General features: G+C 34.8%; 1 protein-coding gene across 1 annotated transcript in view; it reads right to left on the reverse strand.

The window, feature by feature from the left end:
• The window catches only part of LOC112047558 (echinoderm microtubule-associated protein-like 1), a 79,031-nt gene extending 70,745 nt beyond the window's left edge, over positions 1-8,286 (reverse strand). Inside the window, exon 1 of the mRNA XM_024084700.2 lies at positions 8,025-8,286. The gene's annotated coding sequence lies outside the window, so the exon portion shown is untranslated. The remainder of the gene's footprint in view (positions 1-8,024) is intronic.
• Between the last annotated feature and the right edge of the window lie 13,651 nt (positions 8,287-21,937).

The following is a 21,937-nucleotide window of genomic DNA, read 5'->3' on the forward strand; positions in this document are numbered from 1 at the left end:
AGTACCTACTTTCAGATTCTTAAAATTTATATCTTTGGCATATTGCATGGTTCTGAAAGTTGATTATGTTGCGTTGAGATGAGTTCAGAGTTAGATTTAGAGTTATACATATCCAGTATCGTTCACAAGTGTGACGTGACCTGTAGCAAGGACAGTGATTGTACCATTATTTTGTGGTAGAGGAAACACCCCGTGCAGGTCCCAGGACTTGTGACCTTGAGAGTAGGATTGAGGGAGCACTCAACTTCCCTGCCCGAACAATTTATGATAAACAATAATTACAACACAAAACATTATAAATAATTACATCTGGCAGCGTGACGGTGTCTTCGCTGCCTAACAACAACTGAGCCCAAGTCATCAAACACCACCTTATTTAAACCAACACTGATACCTCCCCTCTACAATAACATACTAAAATAATGAATGTTGTACCACCTGTAATCGAGTAACTTGTAACACAAGGTATGCTAACTATGGAACGCATACAAACAAGTTGTACAAAATGGAAATAATATCCTTCTCCTATTGATTTAGGGTAGACATTTTTGCATATATGACGTGCATGCCACTGGTGTCATCGATATTTTAGCACGGTTTTCAAATAACAGGGAATAGGTTTTCACACACGAAACGCAAAGTTATTTTACAAAATCCGTATAAAAATATTATCAACATCCCAAATCGGGTCAAATCAAGATTTTACTTATCAGAGTGGGCGATTGGAGCTTAAACCCACCACGCCGCTTCAATGTTGACGGGCTGCATGGCAATGACTATGGTGCAACACCAACATCGCAACATCGTAACTCCGTGTTACTGAGGATTTTATTGAATAAGGAAAATTTATATCCCGACCCGGACTCAAACCCGACCTCATGATCCAAAGCCAAATGTGCTGACTACTTAGAACAACATGATAGTCGTAAATATTGTGAGTCAATTCATATATCACTTATCAGCAAGGATTAAAATACCTAAGTAATGTTAATAATAATAAATTAGGTACGTTTAAATATCTCAAATACCCCAACCAATACCTCTAGGTATTTGCTATTTAAAGCTACAAAGTACGTATTAGGAAGTGACGCAAACAATTTAGCAACGCCGAGCTTATCAGTCGATAGTGGTAATCTTATCCAGCGGCGTGTACTGACGCAAATAATATTGACAATATTGGTGAATTACTGGCCTCATGGTTAATAGTTCATTGAAAATTAAATTATCAGTCAAATAGTTTAAGAGATATATCATAAAAACCAATCCATATTTTGTATATATCGAGAATGGCGGCCGTGGGACAAGGGTGGCGACCCCACAAACTTGGTTTAAGCTTAAAAAACGCAGGGAAAGGTCTAGAAAATGAATCATTTCAATGGACTATAAGTTTTTACACTAATAATGTACCTACTCTACACAGGGGTCCTGGGTTAGATTCCCAGCTCGCTACGGGCACAACTACAACTTTCAAATACAGCGAGTAAGCATGCTTTTATAGTTCACATCTAACTTCACATCTGGAAGTGTACTTCTAATAAGGGATCGTGATCATATAAAAATAATGGATGACCTTCCAAGCGTTCAAATTGTCGCGTAAAATGATTGCTATGGCATATAGCGGGTCCCATAACATTATATAATACCGTCTAAATTTTGCACTAATATAATTAGAGCCATAAACCTAGTTAGTCCAAAAAGCTTTCACTAAGTCGACCTCGGGTGCCGAGTGGCGGGCGGTCAAACACCTTGTTCACACGTTCAGAACATGAGGCCACGGGAAATTTGCTAAACGTCTGGCGGCTGGCAGTCATTAGGTAGCTAATCAGGCCTCTTTGGTTCAGTTGATTCTTTTTTTTTTATTCTTCGACAAGTTAGTACTTGTCTATGATCACGCATGATGTTAAGTTATGATGCAGTCTTAGATGGATTCTCGCCGGATCACTAGCTCCTGGGTACGATCAATAAAGGATTTAATATTTCTTTCAAGAAATATTTAATCTGGTTTCTTATTATCTATGGCAAAAAGGTGAACCACCAAAATATTTTTTGTGGAAAACCGATAGACTTTTATAGTATGGCTTTGGGTGTAATAGACAAACGTTTGATAGTAGACAGTAAAAATCAGACTGAAGGAATGACCTTCTTTTACTAATCAAACCTTTAAACGCGTCTTGTCATCTACCGCTATATCCAAAACCTAACGGATTTCCCGAAAAAGAAAGAAAACCGTTTTCGCCGTTCGCGTCGCCCGCTGCCGTGGCCCGGCGTTTGATGGTCGAACCGTGCGAACCGCTACACCTCCCAATCTGCAGATCTGTACCGTTTGTATTGTTACGGGCCGTTTGTTGTTCCTAACGCCGACCCTCGTGAGATACCAACACCAATATATTGTAAAAACAATAGCTATTTAATTAAGGATGTGATATATTTCGTTTAGAACGAATTTTGCAACAGTTTCAATGCCTAGAAATCGCATATATACTACATATGTACTATGATAACTAATTACGATACCACTTAACTACATATTTTTATTTCTGTGATGACTAATTGGTCACTCGCTACTGAGTCAGCCAAGTTCGGAAAAGAATATGACCACGGCGGAAATTAATTAATTAAGTATAATAAAATTAACTAATTCAATGTAAAAAAGTTCCTTGAAATGACAATTTTAAGTATTTAATAAGGTACCTATACTAAGTATTTAGTTCATGACATACTTAATTCTATTTCATAAAAAATATATGAACAGTATTTAAATAAGTATTTAAATTCACGAGATTATATTTCCCTGAGATAAATTAATATTATTAAATGGGTAAGGTCGTGAGCAAAAGCTAGCTATAATATAAAGTTAAGTAGACACAGAGTAACATAATATAACTCAAATCCAAACGTATCAAGGTTGTTGAATGAAGCATATTTTATTAATTTGGGTAAAAATATCAAGTAAAACGTTAAGAAATATTTTTTTGAAATGGAGGATAATTGTAACGAGATACCTTATTACATGTAATGTGCGACTCACGGCCCAGATTGTTATAATATCGATTTTAGTGAAGCAATATCGATTTGGAAAGGTAAGTGAACGTGTAACCGAATATTATGGTATTTTTCGATGCAACTAAATAAACAACAACCAAAACATGGGCCAACACATTAGGTGTTTTAAATCGTTTTCTATAAGTTAAATTCAAAACTTATTTCAATTAGGCTTAGTTTCTAAGCACTTTTGAATCGTCAAGTTATGTCATAGTTTAATTTAAGTAAGTAATGGCGGTAATTATAGTCGAAAACTTAAAATTAAAGTTACGAGGGTCCCAAACGGGCCTTGGTCCGAGAAGAGCCCACAACAAACTCAGCTGTTTTTTACCATATATGGTAACATTGGATTTGTGTCTTCTTCAATAAATCACACGATATTTTTTATTCATGGATTTTTCCCCTAAATACTTTCGGTTTCAATTAAACAAACCTTAAATTAGGCAAAACTAATAAGTATTATGACTAAATCGACTAGTGAAATATCGATAGCATGAAATTTAATCGTTTCGGAAATTATTATTTTTCATACTGTTTTCATTATCCCCAAATATAAAAAAAAGTCTTTTTTGATCGGGCATATGGAAAACCTTCTTATTTCCCAGCATCCAAAAGTCCAAGGCTTTATCTGGACGTTTGGCGACCCTACAATACATGCTAACAAAACCAGTTTGACATACATTACGCACCGCGATAGCCATCTGTCCTTTGCAGTTCATTAGAGGTGAACAGGTAAGCCATAAGCCACCAGCGATGCCCTGACTTACTAATGACGATGTACTTTTGAAACACGGCGAGAATTGAACCTACTATCTGTAGCCTTTGGCGTTCATAAGGATTTTAATAAGGGTAGGCACTTCACGTAAATCTTAAGTCCAAATGACAGGCAGTACTTTTTTACATTATAAACACGACAAGAAATGAAACTACTACCTTTAGCGCTATTATACATATATAATGATATTTTTATCACTTGACAGAAAGAGTTAAGAGACATAGAAAAGAATTTGAAAGTCACTGTCGAGTTATTCCTAAAAACTTGGAAAAATTAAAAAATATCTTGTGATAAAAAACATTGTAAAGTTTAGTCGAAAATACATGTAAATTGCTTGCTTTATATAATTTTTCAAATGTGTTTGTTACGTTAGAATTAACTTAATTCTTAAATACGAGTAAGTAATTAATTACATTTAAATTATGTATCTACACTTTATTTTTAACCGACTTCCAAAAAGGAGGAGGTTCTACGTTAAGCTGTATGTTTTTTTTTATGTATGTCCAGCGATAATTCCGTCATTTTTACTGAAAAAAAAAAAATTATTATCGCAGATTTAGATTTAACGCGATTAAATGCCTACAAGTATTTGCCTGATGACAAATATTTTTAAACATGTAGCTTAAACTACATGTTTAAAAATATAATATTAGTAAATTTCATGTTGGAAATAACTGCTACATTCATTCGTGGTTTAGCTAGTTCGTACAGATAGTAAGGTCCTGGATTCATATCCCGTGTCAAGCTAACAAAAACTTATTTTATACCATACTGACCTCAATCGCTCATATCTGATCTGGTAGCAGGCTTCGGCCATGGCTAGACACCATCAAAACGGGAGGCGTACCAACCCAGTAATTTATTTTGTGCTAGCCTGACCTCCGACTCCAATCCTGGACTGTTATACTCACGGATTAAAGAAGTAGCTTTTACTCGTAGCGTTGTCTGTTCTATGATTATACTGTACGAGCTACCCGCGGTTTCAACCTAATACTTAATGTCTACGTAAGAATATGGGGATGAATAATAATAATATTTAATTAAAAAAACTAAAAAAACAGACTTTTAGCACGCACTGTTTATTAATCTAAGGCACGCACTAATTTTCGTATTCCAGACAGCAAATAGCGAAATCATTTTAAAAACGGTACAATTAATTCAGAGACTATACTCTACAACCACAAAAACTTTGCTTCTTTATAATATTAATATAGACGTATAGATGTAGGTTAGCTATCCACTGGACTAGAAGGCAGTAGCTCGGTAGTATGTCACACACGAGTACATACTCGTAGAAGGCACGTCCAATGCCAGGCGAGGACTCGTCCTCAACATTGCGCAGTGGAAAACTCGCCCCGCCGGTTTGGGAGGTCACTGCGGGTCACCAGTCACTCGCGCTGTGGGGCTAAAAATATACGTCTCCTTTCTCAGCTACGCGGGTTTGTATTCAAACAGATGGTTCCCGACTTTTTATAGAAAAAATACAAAAAACCGCTATAGGTACGTTAAAAAGACAACATTTTACCACGAAAAGGCTATTTTTGTTTGTCATTTACTTGTGGGTTTTTCTTTTTAACCTTTTTCCAAAAAAAATGGTTTTTTGTTTGATTGTATGTTTGTTTTTTACGCCGTATGTGTTGCAACGATTTCAGTTACGTGTCTACCGCTTTTTCAAATGCTGTTAAGCATAAACTCAATCTTTTTGCGTGTTCCTTTAGAACCAATTTTAAACTAGTATGGCCCCATTATGTGAGTCAAAATTAAGGATTTTTATTTTTTTGTTGATATTTACTTACATAAGTAAATCAACAAATAGGTATTTAAGTAAATACGACCACTCCTTAGTTACAAGGGTTTGTTTTAAGAGACGGTTCCGACTTTTTACATAAAATTTAAAAAACGTTAAAAAGACAACATTTTTACTATACGAAAAGGCTATTTTTGTGTATACGAAAGGGTGATTATTTTTTAACCGACTTCCAAAAATGAGAAAGTTCTACGTTTGATTGTATGATTGATATGTCTTGCGAATACATTTTTTTAAGCCTAGTATCTGTTGTGTACGAATTCAGTTAGGTGTCTATAAACTCAATATTTTTGCGTATTCCTTGAAAACTAATTTTTAACTATGTACTATGATCCTCTATGTAAGTCGAAATTAATGAGTTTTAGTTACTTATTTATTTACATAAGTAAATAAAAAAAAATATAAATTTTCACAATACATAAAAAACTATTGCGATTGAGAGGTCTCCCAAAAACGAACACGAACAAGAGGATGATTGCAAATCGAAGAGGTCTTGTGAGTACTATTGAGCACCCTCTTCACTTCTAGCATTTGTTTTTGACTTTTGAAGGGAAAGGAAAGAAGAAGAAGAAATACTTTATTGCATACAAAAATACAATAATGAATAAAACACATTAAAAAAAGGGATGCCATGTCCATGTTTATATCATGGTAAAGTTGTGTGTCCTAGCAAATGTTAAATGAAGTGAATTTTAAAAATACCATAGTTCATAGCTCAGTGTGGAGATATCTTAATCTCAACACTTACTATAACCATATTATAACTTTTACACTATAGTTAGGCACAAAAAATATACCTACAAAAAAAGGTACCTACCTACCTAGATAGATTAACCGCATCGCCTAGAAAACACTAACACAATTTACTATGCAGACATCCATTATTCTACTTAGATCTTGATTGCATAGTCATGCAACAAAGGTTCATACTTACCTACCTACTACTCGTATAATAAACAAATGCACATATAAACTGCGAAACTAACATAGGTATATACTGCAAAACTACTTACGTACCGTGGTTCTACTCGCGGTTTTCTAAATAAATGTTTCGAGGAAGTAAAAACCTATGGAATTTTCAATTTAAACTAATAATCGAGATGTTTCAAGGATTTTATCTTAATAGCTCTGAAGATCAATCAATCCAACAAGTTTATGTACCTACTTACCTAGGTACCTACTATTTTAAGTAAGACTGAAGTCAGTAATATTTTTAAATAATGAAGTATTTGTTACTTTTTTACATAAAGGTAGGTAGGTATATTTTGCAGGTGGATATAGGTGTAGGCAGTTTTCACGGAAGTCTAATAAAGAAAATGTCAATAGTTGAACGTAGTTGTCGTCAATACCTAGGTAGGTAGATATATTAACACTCATTTACTGTACTTAATACTTTGATTCAGTTGACCAGATAGGTAGTTACTTAGTTACTTAAATTAGCTATCTATAAAGGCTTATACCTATTAGATTCTTATGAATCTTTACAAATAGTCAACTGACGTGTCAAAAGTGCTTGTAAACTGAGCCTACTTGAAATAAATGATTTTTTGATTTAATTTGATTAGATGACGCCGCGCGGTTTCATCCGCGTGGTTCCCGTTCCCGTAGGAATACGGGGATAGTATGTAGCCTGTATGTAGCCTTTGTCGATAAATGGGCTATACATATAACACTGAAAGAATTTTTCAAATCGTACCAGTACCTAGCTAATGAGATTAGCGCGTTTTAACAAACAAATAAACTCTTCAGCTTTATAATATTACTTAGTATAGATTAATAACCCAATATGTAAGTAGGTTTTATCTGATTGTTATTACATAAAACAACATTAGATAAGTTTCGTCTTATGTTTTTTTAAATATTTACCAAAAGTCAGTCAATTTGATTCAGGTAAGGTAGAGGTAGTGGGTAGGTAGGTTGTAGGTGCCTACCTCCTATTTCATATATCTGACATTGGACAAATTTGAAAACTTTTGAAAAATCAAAAGAGAATTCGCCTGGGCCTAAATCGCTAGCCTACACTAGATAAAGGTAAACTTTAAAATACATAGTCCTGAAAAAATAATGGTAAACCTACATTTTGTCGTAAGATAGATGATGTTTGTGGCCTTGGGGTCATTTCATTCAGTATCCGCGTAGCTGAGGTGACGTGGAATTCCGTATTTATTGATATTTACCTGATACCTCACCGCAATAACTATCTTACAGTTAGAACATAGAAACATCTCAATTTCAAATTGATACTAACAACTTGGAACCGGTATGAAATGACCCAGCCGCTGCGTTCAAATTAACGGATTGATTCTAATTTTAAATCTCGACAAAAACCTCTTATCTTGTGACGGAAACTATTAAAAACTATGGAAAACACTGTAGAAAACCAACTATGTTGATACTTACAGAAAGACCAATAGAATTCATGCAAATCCGTTCAAAGTATTGTTCCGTGATTTTTGCATGAAAATCACGGGAATACTTTTATGTTGACACAAATAAGTTTACGCACACCTTGTTGACACTTATTATTCACTATAAAGCACTTCACAGGTCCTTAAATTACGATTTTCTAGTTTAAAAACATCGATTCCATTAACGTAATTAGTTTAAAAAGTCGCGAGCTAAGTGACGTCCTTTCACACGAGCGGCTTTGGCGATACTAGCGCTAAAACGCTACCAAAGTTCGATTGCGGCTGCAAGGTGGAACTATTGAGTAATCAACCTGTATCTATGTAGGGTCGGCAGAAATTTTGAAATAGCGATATTATCACGTCAATTATTTTTATATATTGTACCAATATTCTGGTTGTCTTTTCCGGGGTTAGGTAGGTACTGGATTTGATATTGCTTGCAACATTATGGATGCCTTTGTGTGATTGTTTTTAGTAATTAGGAAAATGGTGTTAAATACTGTTAGATGTGTTACCTAGTAGGTTATGAAAAATACTGTGTCTCAGTTTTGTAGCCTATTGTTGCAAAATCAATATAAGATACATAATATCAATGTAGCAGCACTACTTATATGTATGAGTATCTTTCATTATTATTCAAAAATTACACCACTCGATAGGTAGATTCACATATCACTAGTAACTTATTATATCTCTACTGTGCTAGAAGGTAAGTTGGTAGGTAGGTAAGTCAATCAAAGAAAATACATTGAGTACAGTGGCGTGCACGAGGCCTTTAACTAGGGTAGGCATTATACGTACAAAGTTTACTAAATGGATGATTCCTTGTCCTTTAGGATTGGCAGTGCATCATCGCATCTGTGTAGTGCATGCCGCTGGTTGAGTGAGGATAGTGAAGCATATGCAAGGTATAGGCAACATGCTAGTAGACGCCACGCGGTTTTACCCCCTACAACACCACAAACTTTACCTCTTTATATTATAGTAGTTTTATAGTTGGTGCTTTATTCGTAAGAAGGCAGGGCGTATACTACAAAATACATAATAAGTACAAGTACCAATATTTTATTTTTATTTCAGGCAATAAAGTCACAAAAACTTTAATAAAATATGCTTACACGTAGTTATTTTTGTATATATTTATTACATTAGCGGCACACACAGATTGTTAGAGATAAAGGAAATAGGTATAATATAGATAAAATTCTGGTTTCATAAGTTGATACTATCCTCTAGATAAGTAGGTACCTACCTAGCAGATAGGTACTATGCCATAGGTACTATCCACCTAAAAGAGAACTATAATACTTAAAGGTCTTTATCTAGCCTAACTGTGATATTATAGATAATAAATATAGATAGTATACAATATACATATACCTAGGTAACTATACATTTACTAATCAAATATTTTGTACTATTAGATATTGTTACTTGCGTGTCGAAAAAGTGGCTAATTATTATCTTAAGTAATTTAATTTAGTCGCTTAATACCTAAACAACGAAAATTATTTTAGGAAGTAATAAGAAACTATTGTCTACAATGTCGAGTTGTGTGTTCAGGAAGTGATATATTATACATAAATATTAAATATATACTTATTGTAAGTATAAATCATCACTTTTTGTGATGATTTTGTAGGCACGTAACATATACCTACAACAACTAATAAATAGTATAACATCGTTGATATTTATATAATATTTTAAAGTAAATTTTACCTACTGCTACTCATATAGACAATAGACATACTATTTTTTTTGTATATTTTGAGTTTTAATTAGGGTTTGAATAGTAAATTAATTGGTTTCTATAAAAAAGATTTATATTTAGGTACATAAATAGTTTCTTAAAATTTAAAATATTTGCATCAACAAACTAATATTATTGTCGTTGTTGACTGTACTTACATACATGCTTTTTATATTCGATATTCATTTACGTATCTACTAATGTATATCGAGAAGGGATCACCATTTTTTTTTATAAAAAACGGACACCAGGTAAACCGATCGACAGGTGATCGTCCTTTTACAAAAATACAGTAAACTTGCGACTATATTGACTATTTCACTATTCAATTAATGGCTTACAAAATAACATATTGTATGAGCGCAGCAAAAAGAGGCAATGTATATAAAACATCGAATTAATTGAATATACGAGAAGTTTATATTTAAAACCATAAAGAACAGCTGTTGAAGTTTTTATCTGATAATTATTTTGCGGAACATTATTCTTAAGTGATCGATATATTGGACGGTATTTTTGTCTGTTGTTCGACATTTCTGTGGGATTTTTGTCATTTTTTTCAGTGACATGTGCATATAACAGCTGATATATACCTCGGATGTATCAGCTGTCACTGTAAGCCATATAGTCTTCTTGTAGTACATCTGCCATATAGGCACGTGTGATTATATTGCTAATAATACATTCCTTCAGACTACGCTGTAATCCCACTCATTCATTATCAACCCATATTCGGCTACTGCTGAGCTCGAGTCTCCTCTCAGAATGAGAGGGGTTAGGCCAATAGTCCACATCGCTGGCCCAATGCGGATTGGCAGACTTCACACATGCAGAGAATTAAGAAAATTCTCTGGTACGCAGGTTTCCTCAGGATGTTTTCCTTCACCGTTTGAAACACTTGATTTTTAATTTCTTAAAATGCACACAACTGAAAAGTTGGAGTGCATACCCCGGACCGGATTCGAACCCACACCCTCCGGAATCGGAGACAGAGGTCATATCTACTGGGCTATCACGACCCAGTGTCACTCAGCAGTGTTTATTATCATAGGAAAAAAAATCATTTTCAAGTTAGGTAAACTCGAAGATTAAAATAATTTATAGCCTGACCCAAATCTCGAACCCAGGACCTTGTGCTCAGGTTACAAAGGTGGCATGTATTTTTACACTAAATTACTTTTATTACATTTTATTTGTAGATTTAATTTGAATTTGAATAGCTATACAATTTGCCTTGATGACAATTTCTTAATTTATTCGATCTAGAGATTTATTATTGGGAGATATATATCTTTGGGTATTAAGAAATTGTGAGCCTGTTGTGGCTAGACCTTTGTGATTTTATAAAAGCTATCAATCAATATGCTTAATAGTATGGGTAAGTGAGGTAGGCAACTATGGAGTTTGGACAGTAGCACGGAAAACATATGTGCAAGTACAGTGGCTATAGAAGGTAGCAAGTTTCGAGGGTCCAGACCATTCTTAGTATAAAGTGTGGGAACGTTTATTGTTTTTTTTTTTGGAATAACTTGAGAATTCATCTCCCCAATCTCCATTGCTTCGTGGCAATCACTTTTAAAAATCAAATACTCTAGCGGCGGCAGCGATGATTTGCCACGCCATGAAGATATTTTTCTGGCGACTGGGGACATAATTTCTCAAAATATGCAGTAGAAGATATAAAATATAGGTTTTATAATAAGAAAAATAAGGGTAGACCATAGAAAGCTGCTAACTTCTAAAATTAGCAAATTACATATAGCTTGGCAAGTCCGTTCGTAACCGTACCGATGGTCCGCGCGGGCCGGGGGGCGTGTAGCGATGAATGAAAAACCCACGACTGATGCACCTCACTTCCCTGCACGCACCCACGCAGTCTTTCCCCCCGTCGCCCGCATATGATGGGAGTGTCATCAATGAACTTGCCAAGCTATCTACCAAGTTGTCTACTGGACTCACACAGGGTAGCATGGGCTGATAAATATAAACAATCAGCTTTTATATAATAAGATGAAGAAGGTCTGACCATCTCAGGAGCGTAATAATAACAAAGTGTCTAAAGTGAAAGTAAATTAATCAAATTTTAGCACGTTGTATTATAATTAGTACCACGAATATTTTTTTTTATTGTACGTTTATTATTTTGGTGTCGCCAGAGGCAAGTGGTATCTTTGTACACTTGTTTTTGTGCCTACCTTACATCAGTAAGAAAGCTTTTACTTTTCACTCGATTGTTGAAGCATAAGAGTTATAATCGTTCAAGTATACAATGGTAACTTAAGCCAACGAATCCTAATAAAATATATACAAGTCATTCCCACGTGGAATGGTGGCAAGAATATACTGAATTACTGGCTGCATTTCCTGGACAGCCAGGCTGATTGATACTTTGAGCAAAAAATGAGCCAGCCCTTCTGTCACCAGTCGAGGCAACTAGTCGCGGTGATTTAGTTCAGAGATTTTTAGCATTCATTCAAGTTTATACAGGGTGCTCGAGAGTAATTCCCATAACATCAAGTTGACTACTCCACTTATCCCTTATTATCTTAGCCGCAAAAGCATTACTAGGCTTTAGTTTATGACGCCTTTGATAAAATAACTAATGAGTTGTGATATTATGTTCAAGATGTGTGCATATATTCCACTAATGTTTACAAAGAAAGGGTACAAACAGAACGCTCAGGAAGAAACGCTAGAATATGTAAGGAAAGATCATCAATGGCTAAAGTTTTACAAGTCGTAAAATAACAATCTATTGAAATTATTATATTATTAAAAGCATGAAGCCATAAAATAAATGTTTTACGGTTTCATAATCATTAGCTATAAACTTCTATCTACGATTTCGAGTACTAAATTGTATAGAAGATAGTCAATAAGTCAATAAAAGATTTTCAAAATATAACTTTATAATTTTTTTGTTAATACTACATTTAAATAAAATTGTCTGTCTGTCTATGGTTTCACAATAACAGTGCTTTCTCAAGTGCTGTAACACAAATAAATAACTAGAACACAAATAAGCATTTTTAAAATTTTTGTACATCTGTTTGTCCGGGCTAAACCTTGGGATTTCTGTTGTATCTAGTTGTATTTTAATGGGACTTTTACTGGAAGATTGAGGAGGTTGTTGAGGAATATATATTTTTTACCGAGAAAAATTCTACGGGTCCCGCGGGATTTGTGAAAAACAAAAAAAAAATTTAATTGTTTGTTAGCATTGAATAAACTCCAAAACTACTGGACCGATTTGAAAAATTCTTTCACTGTTGGGAAGCTACACTATACCAGGGTGCTAAAAGCTATTTTTATATCCGTATTCCTACGGGGACGGAAACTGCGCGGGTAAAACCGCGTGGCGTCTAGTAGTATTAAATAAGGATGGCTCACGTCATCACGTTATTAGATATGTTAATTAATCAATCAATTAATAATTTTATTTCCTAAAACGTGTTAAAATGATAACAAAGTTTAATTGACCCCTGTCAATTGTAATCAAAAAGTACAATTAGTTAGCAATGTTGACAAAGATAGGTGCCGTATTGTTGCTAGCAAACTTTACAAGGACTAAAGTAGTTAATTGTAGGCCGTTAGTCTTATATGGGAAAACGGATTTAGGTTATCCAACATCCAATTTCCTATAAACACTCCCAAAACACGAAGGCCAAGTCCATTATGGTTACAGCTATTTGACATCGTCATGGCTATTCTACACCATGCAGCGTCAATGCTGTGGGTAGGAACATTGTTCGCTTAGTCTCGGTCAGTTATAAAGCGTCAACAGATGTTCCAACAAGCAACTCAGTGCCGACCTGTTCGAACTAACCTAATAATAAGTGTGTAAAGTGAGCTTTTACCCTTTTTTTCTATACAAAAGGAATTTCACTAATGGGACTAAAGTTTACCTTTACTGTAAGATTTTTTGAAAACTATCGCGAAGTGGGTAAACTTTAGCGTTCTCTATGTACTGTGTTTTTATGTAATAGCAATACTTTTCAGGCTACGTCTACAGATATAATTTTAATTAACTCATAAAGTACAATGATTTCTACTTACCCATGAAAGCTTGTGCTTTAGAATTATCTAAATAAAAAACGAATTGTGCAGTTCATTAATAACCTACGAATCGAAGGCAAAGGTCATATCCACTGTGCTATCACGGATCAATATTATGTATACTGTAGTATAATAACCGACTGACTGCAAAATAATCTACAAATCAGGACATCGTCCGCCCGACAAAGTTTCAAATCGGAGCGTCTATTATTACCAACAGGATATTAGGTAGTCTGTGTACAAAGTATAGATTTCCGGGCCCATTGTTATGGAGACTATCTCAAGGTCTAGATTATTTAGCACAAATACCAGTACAATCGGCGGTATGTATTGCAAAATACGTTTCATGGTAACAGAATTGTCGTCAATCCCATACGGTATTAGATTTTTACTTAACTACTAAATTAGCCGACGAACTGCGGTTTTACCTGCAAAATTCTCGTGTAAACACGCGGGGACAAAATATGTATAGCCCATGACACTTACAAATAACTTGGCTTTCTATTGGTAAAAGAATTTTCAAAATCGGTTAGGTAGATCCAGAGATTACCTCCTACCACTTCCCAAAGTTAATCTAAAAGCATAAAATATTAGTCATTAACATTATCTCCCGGAAAAATATGTCAATATTTTCTATTCGTCTCTATTACTCGTGAAACATCTACTCCCTTTAAGTACACACATGTCCTCTTTCACACACTCCAGCCATCTCTTCTTTGGCCTTCATCTCCTCTTAGGGATGTCCTTCCACTTGCACATTAAACATTTTTGTAGTAATACAACTTTCCTCCCTACGCATTACATATCCATACCAAGCTAAATAAAATATCAGTATAGATTATTAAAGTGAAACATTAAATGTAATATGAATAGAAGTAATTTTCTAAGAGAAACGAAGTGTTAAATGTTAATAGTATAATAACATCAGTATTCAGTAAGGTGAGTGCTCGTGACAGGACTGTGTATGACAAGGCGGCTATGGGCTTGACATTATAATATTGTTCACGTTCTTAGTGTAGGATGTTCGTAGTTTTGTCTAAATGTAGGAAGGATGCTCGTTTTGGTATGACATGATTTCAATGTGTAATAGATGCAATCGTTTAAAATTCAAATGAAGGTAATTATGGACGTAAACACGTTGTACTCCTGGAACTGTTTACGAATATGTCCGAGTGATGGTAAGTTGTGGTGAATGCTACGTAATGTTAAATATAAGACGAATATGCTACAACATCAGAATGTCACATATAAACAATATGTTAGGTTAAATTGTTTTGCGGTTAAAAGAATATAAATAGTTAATAGCTTAAGTAGGTAGGCAAACTTAGAACTCTACAACACTTAAACTGTAAACTGTAACAGGTCAAATTCTATACGTTGAAGATATTTTGAAAATTTTAGTTGCAGGGTATACTCGACGATACTAAAGCCAAATTTTAATTTTTTTTTATTTTTGGTCCGTCTGTCTGTCCGTCCGTCTTTTTGTTGTCCGTCTAGGCATATTCTCATTTGTGTTGATAGTTTTTTCACAAGCTATTATTTCAGTTGGAATGTTTGTTCGTTTAAGTCTAATTTCCTAAGTTTTAACTCCTTTAACGATTGAACAGTTTACGATTTTCCTTTATAAGTTTAATTTGGGTGAGGTTGGTTGTTGGTTGATACGTGACATCATTCTAAATTGATAATCACCCAAAGATGGCTGTACTAATTCAAAGGTTTGCTGAGAATAATATGAAAATGTCTTTCTTTATTTATTTTATTCAGAAATCAGAAGTCAGAAACACTCAGGTTGAGACTGAGAGCACTCCACAGCACTGATAGGTCGTTAAAAGCTTGTCAAAGAATACTTGATACTACTACCATATTGAAGAGTGAAGACCCAGGTGGTCCTATCTACTTTGACACAACCTACGTTTAACAATGAAAGAGATAAGAGGTCACTCCGACATCGTGATGTGAACATCAAGGAGTCCCATTGTGTAACACCACATTATGGTGTCACGACAAATACTGATTCATTTCAAATACTTTCTATAGCGACAAATACCCTTAGTGCGAGGTCTTGAATGAAACGAGCATCATGGTTTTACTTTCTATAAAGACAAATACCATTAGTGCGAAACGAAAACATCAACGAGCTTCAGGTTTCGTTAATATCGGCAATAATTATGACATGTAAATAGTTTTAAATCACGAATAGTTTTAGTCTCTTGAGTGTTGCGGGTTATTCTTAAAAAGTTCAATGATTTTATGAGTCGTATGTTTGTATCGACTGACAAAATAATGTTACATGTATGACTGATCAACTTTTGTTTGTGTTTTGTTATTAACTTAGTCTGAGTTTCTGTTCAAACTCTATCTCAGCTAAACAAAATTTTTTCTTTGAAGTTCTGTTAAAGCTATTTAAACGGTTACATTTATTAATGAATTATTAATAAAACTGTGAAGTAGCAATAAAAATGTACTTAATCAGTTTTGTCTGGTATACCTACTATATACAGGCAAATTAAAATGCTTACGACTTTTGTTAAATCTAGAGCTTTAAATCCCCAATACCTAATTGTTTTTTTTTAATTTTCTTAAAATATGCATGGAAAGCGTCTAGTGTAAAATGTATAAAGTCCATTGAACATTACGCGTAGGTACTGGGAAGCTCAATATTTTTTTTGTGTACCTATAACATTTACGACTTAGTATAACCATTTCTTTGCAGTAGTATAAAAAAACAAATGACGCTGCTAAAATGAGCATTTTAGCTGCTAAACTGGTCACTCTAAAAGTATCTTCCGTGAATAGGTTCTTCTGTCAATAGTATAGAAAACTCGTACTAAGGCATTGATGGAAAGCGACAAACGATTGATTATTGTCTTACGAAACACATTAAAATGTCGTTTGTTATAATTGAACTACGTTTATTTATTGCTGACAGTCAATACAGGAAATGTTAATTGTTTATGACAAAACGTACCTAATGTGATTTTATGAGTATACGTACGTATTAGGTAATGTTAAAATGTTAAGCGAATTTTAATAAAACGTTCTAAGTGTTGAGATTATAAAATTTACGCTATTTTACGTAACTTCCCTGTTGCGTTAATTTATTGCGTAAAATTAAATGTTTTTGCTGCCGCTTCTAACCGTGTGATAAATCGATACACAGACAATCATTTATCAAGATATGAATTAATACAAATAAATTAGGAATAGTTTAGATTATTTTATTTGATTCCAAGGGACACAAATCTTTTTTGTATATGGAATTTTAAATAGAGCGAGACATTATTCTAAGATTTGAATTTGATTTTATGTAGAGCCATATTATATTTTGCCCAGCTGTGCCAATCACAGACGGTCCTAGATTTGATTGATCCTGATTGATGAGTCCTAGGTTAAAACAGATACGCTGTTTTACGGAGAAACAAGTATGGCAATCGTACCTCCCTTTTGTGATACCTAATACTTATCCAAGGTAGTCCTCGGATATTAGGTATCACAAAGAAATATATATAAACTATTCGAAATTTGTTACTAAATACTAAGTTATTATAAAAAATATGTATGCTTCGAATTGAGAACCTTCTTTTTCAAGTCAATTATAAACATATTTACGTAAGTACAGACTACAGTCGAGCACAGAACTTTTTTGGAAATCGATTTAACTTCCGATCGAACGAAATAAGCTCCTAGTATACCAATAGTAGTTCAGTGCTTACTAATTCTGACTTTCTCAGGGCCAAAGATAGACAAAGCCGCCTGCGGCAGGCAGTTTATGAACGGTACACTTGTGCTTGTGCGGAGAAATCTATTTTGATTTCATTCACCTTTCGTCCAAAACACACAGTCATTATTATTACTTGCGAATTCGCGATCTGTGGAGTTGGGAAGTGAAACTGCAGTACAATAAAGCTTACGAGTTAAACTCTTACTGCATTCAACGTAGGATGAGTTTAGTAAGAAAATAGTGTTTATACTGTGGTTGTTGTGTTTGTTGTGTTATTTTGTTGTTATTAGTATTTGATGGCCGTTTGGCGCTGTAGGTAGTGTTCTTGCCCTGACGTGCCTTCTGCATCTGTCGTATTCCTTTGTTTGTTTTTTTTAAATTCCTTACAAGTTAGCCCTTGACTGCAATCTCACCTTGGTAAGTGAAGAAGAAAAAGTAGGCACACTTGTTAGGCGCAGGATGAAAATAACGACACGACATAACGACGGTAACTGGTAACTAGCCACGGCCGAAGCCTCCTACCAGTCATGCCGGGACCAATTAGGAAAATCTCAATCAGCCCAGCCAGGAATCGAACTCAGGACCTCCTTCTTGTAAATCCACCGCGCATGCCACGGAGGTTCACAAACTCGTCGTTTCCCATAACTTGGAAATATTTTAGTGATGAGCGTAGGTGTTTTGCCTTGTATAGGTCGCCTTAATTCTTCGTTCCCATTTCGGTATAGGCTTTGCGTTTCGAGGAACGTGGTAATAAAAATTATTCAAAGATTTTCATAAACTTTCAAGACCCGTTTGTTTATACATAGATTAAAAAGCAAAAATACCATGTGGGTTACGTCACAGAATACATTGTGTAGGTATAAGTAACGTGTCGACTTCATCATCATCATCAACTTTTTCCAACTAGGGTTGGTATTATAATAATAATCTCATGACCTCACAGCGTCCTAGCCCTTATTTTTAGAGCTATTAGCCCTCATTCGCACCAGAGTTTTTTCAACGGACGTTAAAAAAGGGTTCAAATACAACAAATGCATTCCCAAGTTTATGTTCTCACGACAGCGTTTTTAAAACACAACGCTATTTTTCGAGTAGTGTTGCATTTTCAATTGTGGGCGTTGGAAATAGACCTTTATTTAACTTCATACTATATTTGAATGCTTTTTAAAATCCTTAAAAAAACTCTCGTGCGAATGAGGGCTTACATACTCAGTGACGTGCACTCCAAATGCAAAAAAATCACTGCCGACACAGAGGACTCATTAAGAGCAAGTATTGGAGAGTGCTTTTTTTATTTTCTCCGTAAACTGCCTACCCTACTCAAAAATCTAGTGTACACCACTGTTCTTGAGGCTGTTTTTTTGTATACTGTACATTTCGTGACCAGTCGCAGGCGTACGACAGTGTGCGCACGCGCGCATTCGTCCATATACGTCATTGGTTTAAATAGCTCATGTGCCAGCTCGCCTTGGCCTTCCGCGCGCCGAGCTCACCGGCTGTCGTACACTTAGATACAAAGAATAAAGAATGATCCAGAATGAGTCTTTAGAAGCAGCGTGGTGTAACCATAAAAAAGAAACAAACCTCACGCGTTTCCTTGACATCCGCATATACAAACTTTTTTCATCATTTGTATTTCGCTAACAACAATTAAGTAAATTAAAATATAATCTATACTAATATTATAAAGCTGAAGAGTTTATTTGTTTGTTTGTTTGTTGGTTTGATTTAACGCGCTAATCTCAGGAACTACTCCGGTCCGATTTGAAAAATTCTTTCAGTGTTAGATAGCCCATTTATCGAGGAAGGCTATAGGCTATATATTATCCCCGTATTCCTACGGGAATGGGAACCACGCGAGTGAAACCGCGCGGCGTCAGCTAGTAATCAATAATCACCAATAAAAAATACTCATTCTTATTTCTTAGTTTTTATTAACAGTTTTTCAAATATTTAAAAACATAAGACGCCATTTTTCTTGAATAATATTGAAAACTACTGATGCGACGATTCGTGTCGTACTGACCAGAGATTGTATTAGTTTTAAATTTTGTATTTGAAACGGCTACGACACCCTCGTGTTCCGTGCGGCCTGTCTGCCTATTTTTCTTATATCTATGCTCAGATACTTATTGCTATCGGTGCCTTGATAGATACATTTGTTGTTTTATAGAAGCTTAAAGTTTGTCTCCATTTAAAGTTACAATTTAAAGGGTTTTCACCAAACTAAGTTGCTCTATTAGGGCAAAATATAGATCACGGTGAAGGAAAACATCGTGAGGAAACCTGCTTAAACCAGAGAATATTCTTAATTTTCTGCGTGTGTAAAATCTGCCAATCCGCATTGGGCAAGCGTGGTGGACTATTAGCCTAACCTTTCTCATTCTGTGAGGAGACTCGAGCTCAGCAGTGCACCTTTACAGAACTATATTAAATGTTAAAACTGAAACTCAGCAAATTAATGTTAATAAAACTGTGTTATTGATGACAATATATAATGTGATTACTACGATTTTCCCGCCAAACTTTTCTTTATCGTATCTTTGTTACGTGCTATCTTTCAAAACCTCTATGTCTATGGTCGAACATCCATAATTACTTATTGCCTTACCGTGAAATAACGCAAATGCAATGGTCTGACCATATACCACAGACCACAGCACATAAACGACAATGTTTTCAACACATATATTTTTCAAAATGTGAAGTGATAATGCAGGTTAATCTGGTGTTTGGATTCACCACGCTGTTATGTAGGTTTGATGCGTTTAGCTATGATGATGATGTTTGAGAAGAATCGAACCCAGGCCTTTTCGGATGTAAACCAGGCAGGCGTTCCCAACTGGAACGAGAGAGAGATTGTCGTATATAAGGACGTTCCACCAGATGGTAGATGACGTAGAACCTCCATAAGGGCAACGTCAGACATTGTTTAAAGGTCAGGCATCTTAAGGTTATCTTTGACATCAAGATGCTCATTATTACAACCAATAGGTAGGTTACCTATTTACCTTTTTACAACCATTAATTTAATCTTCATACGAGAGTCAGTGACTGCGACACAGTTTTCAACTAAAACAGATTGCCGTTCCCAAAAATTCACATTAGGTACATTCTACTAGAATACATAGTACATTATGATACAGTGCTGTAATTTTCAACTTATCAGAATCGAATCCAGGTTCTCTCGGGTCAGTTTAGGATTTTATAATAATTTAAAAATTGCTCAGTTTAGCAAGGTTATTATGTAACTCGGTGTACCATTCAAGTAATCAGTCACTACATCGTTTTTCAGCGTATTTTCGTTTTTACAATCATCTAACATTGTGTTTATTGTAGGAGACGAGTGGCAATCAAAAGCAAACGATAGGGAAATGTGGAAAAATTTGGAGGAGGCCTTTACCCTACAGAGGGGTTCTCATTTAAAAAGTTAAGGAAATATATATATATAATATATAGAGAAAAAGAAAGAAAAATAAATAGATACAAGTAACATAAAAAATATTAATAAAAAGATAAAATGCAAAAAAATGTACTAAGTATAAAAGTGTTACCTACTTTGTTCTGTTTAAAAATTATTAGAATAATTATTGTACCTTATACCTTATGTAAATGGGAAATAATAAAAGGCTTTTTTATTTTTTTTTTTATTTATTTATTTTTATTTTTAACATTGTGTTTTCAACGAAATGACGCAATAAACGTCATTTTACATAAAGTAACATTATAGACTAATGTCTATAATGTTACTTTATGTAAAATGTAGTGGTAGTAACAGGTAGTAGCGTTATACATAACTATATTAGATGATCACAAAAACGAAAATACGACAAAAGTCGATGTAGTGACTCATATTTTGAAAGGTACACTGAGATACATAATAAGGCCGCTGGTATGGTGGTTTGCATCGGCAGTGGATAGTTACCACCGTCGCCGTATCGTCAAGCAATTTTAGCGTTTCGGTACGTTGCCGTGTTGAAACTGTCAGTGGTATGGGTAGAATAAACTTAAATACATCTTACACTGCTTTGTCACTTATCGTCAGGTGAGATAGCAGTCAAAGACTAACTTGTACTGAATTAAAAAAAAAGTTAATTATTGAGAGCCGTGATAGCCCAGTGGATATAACCTCTGTCTCCGATTCCGGAGGGTGTGGGTTCGAATCCATTCCGGGGAATGCACCTCCAACTTTTCAGTTGTGTGCTTTTTAAAAAATTAAATATCACGTGTCAGAAACGGTAAAGGAATAACATCGTGAGGAAACCTGCATACCAGCGAATTTTCTTAATTCTCTGCGTGTGTGAAGATTGCCAATCCGCATTGGGCCAGCGTAGTGGACTATTGGCCTAACCCCTCTGGAGCTCAGCAGTGAGCC

The sequence above is a fragment of the Bicyclus anynana genome, chromosome 16, assembly GCF_947172395.1.
Source record: "Bicyclus anynana chromosome 16, ilBicAnyn1.1, whole genome shotgun sequence".
Classification (NCBI taxonomy): domain Eukaryota; kingdom Metazoa; phylum Arthropoda; class Insecta; order Lepidoptera; family Nymphalidae; genus Bicyclus; species Bicyclus anynana.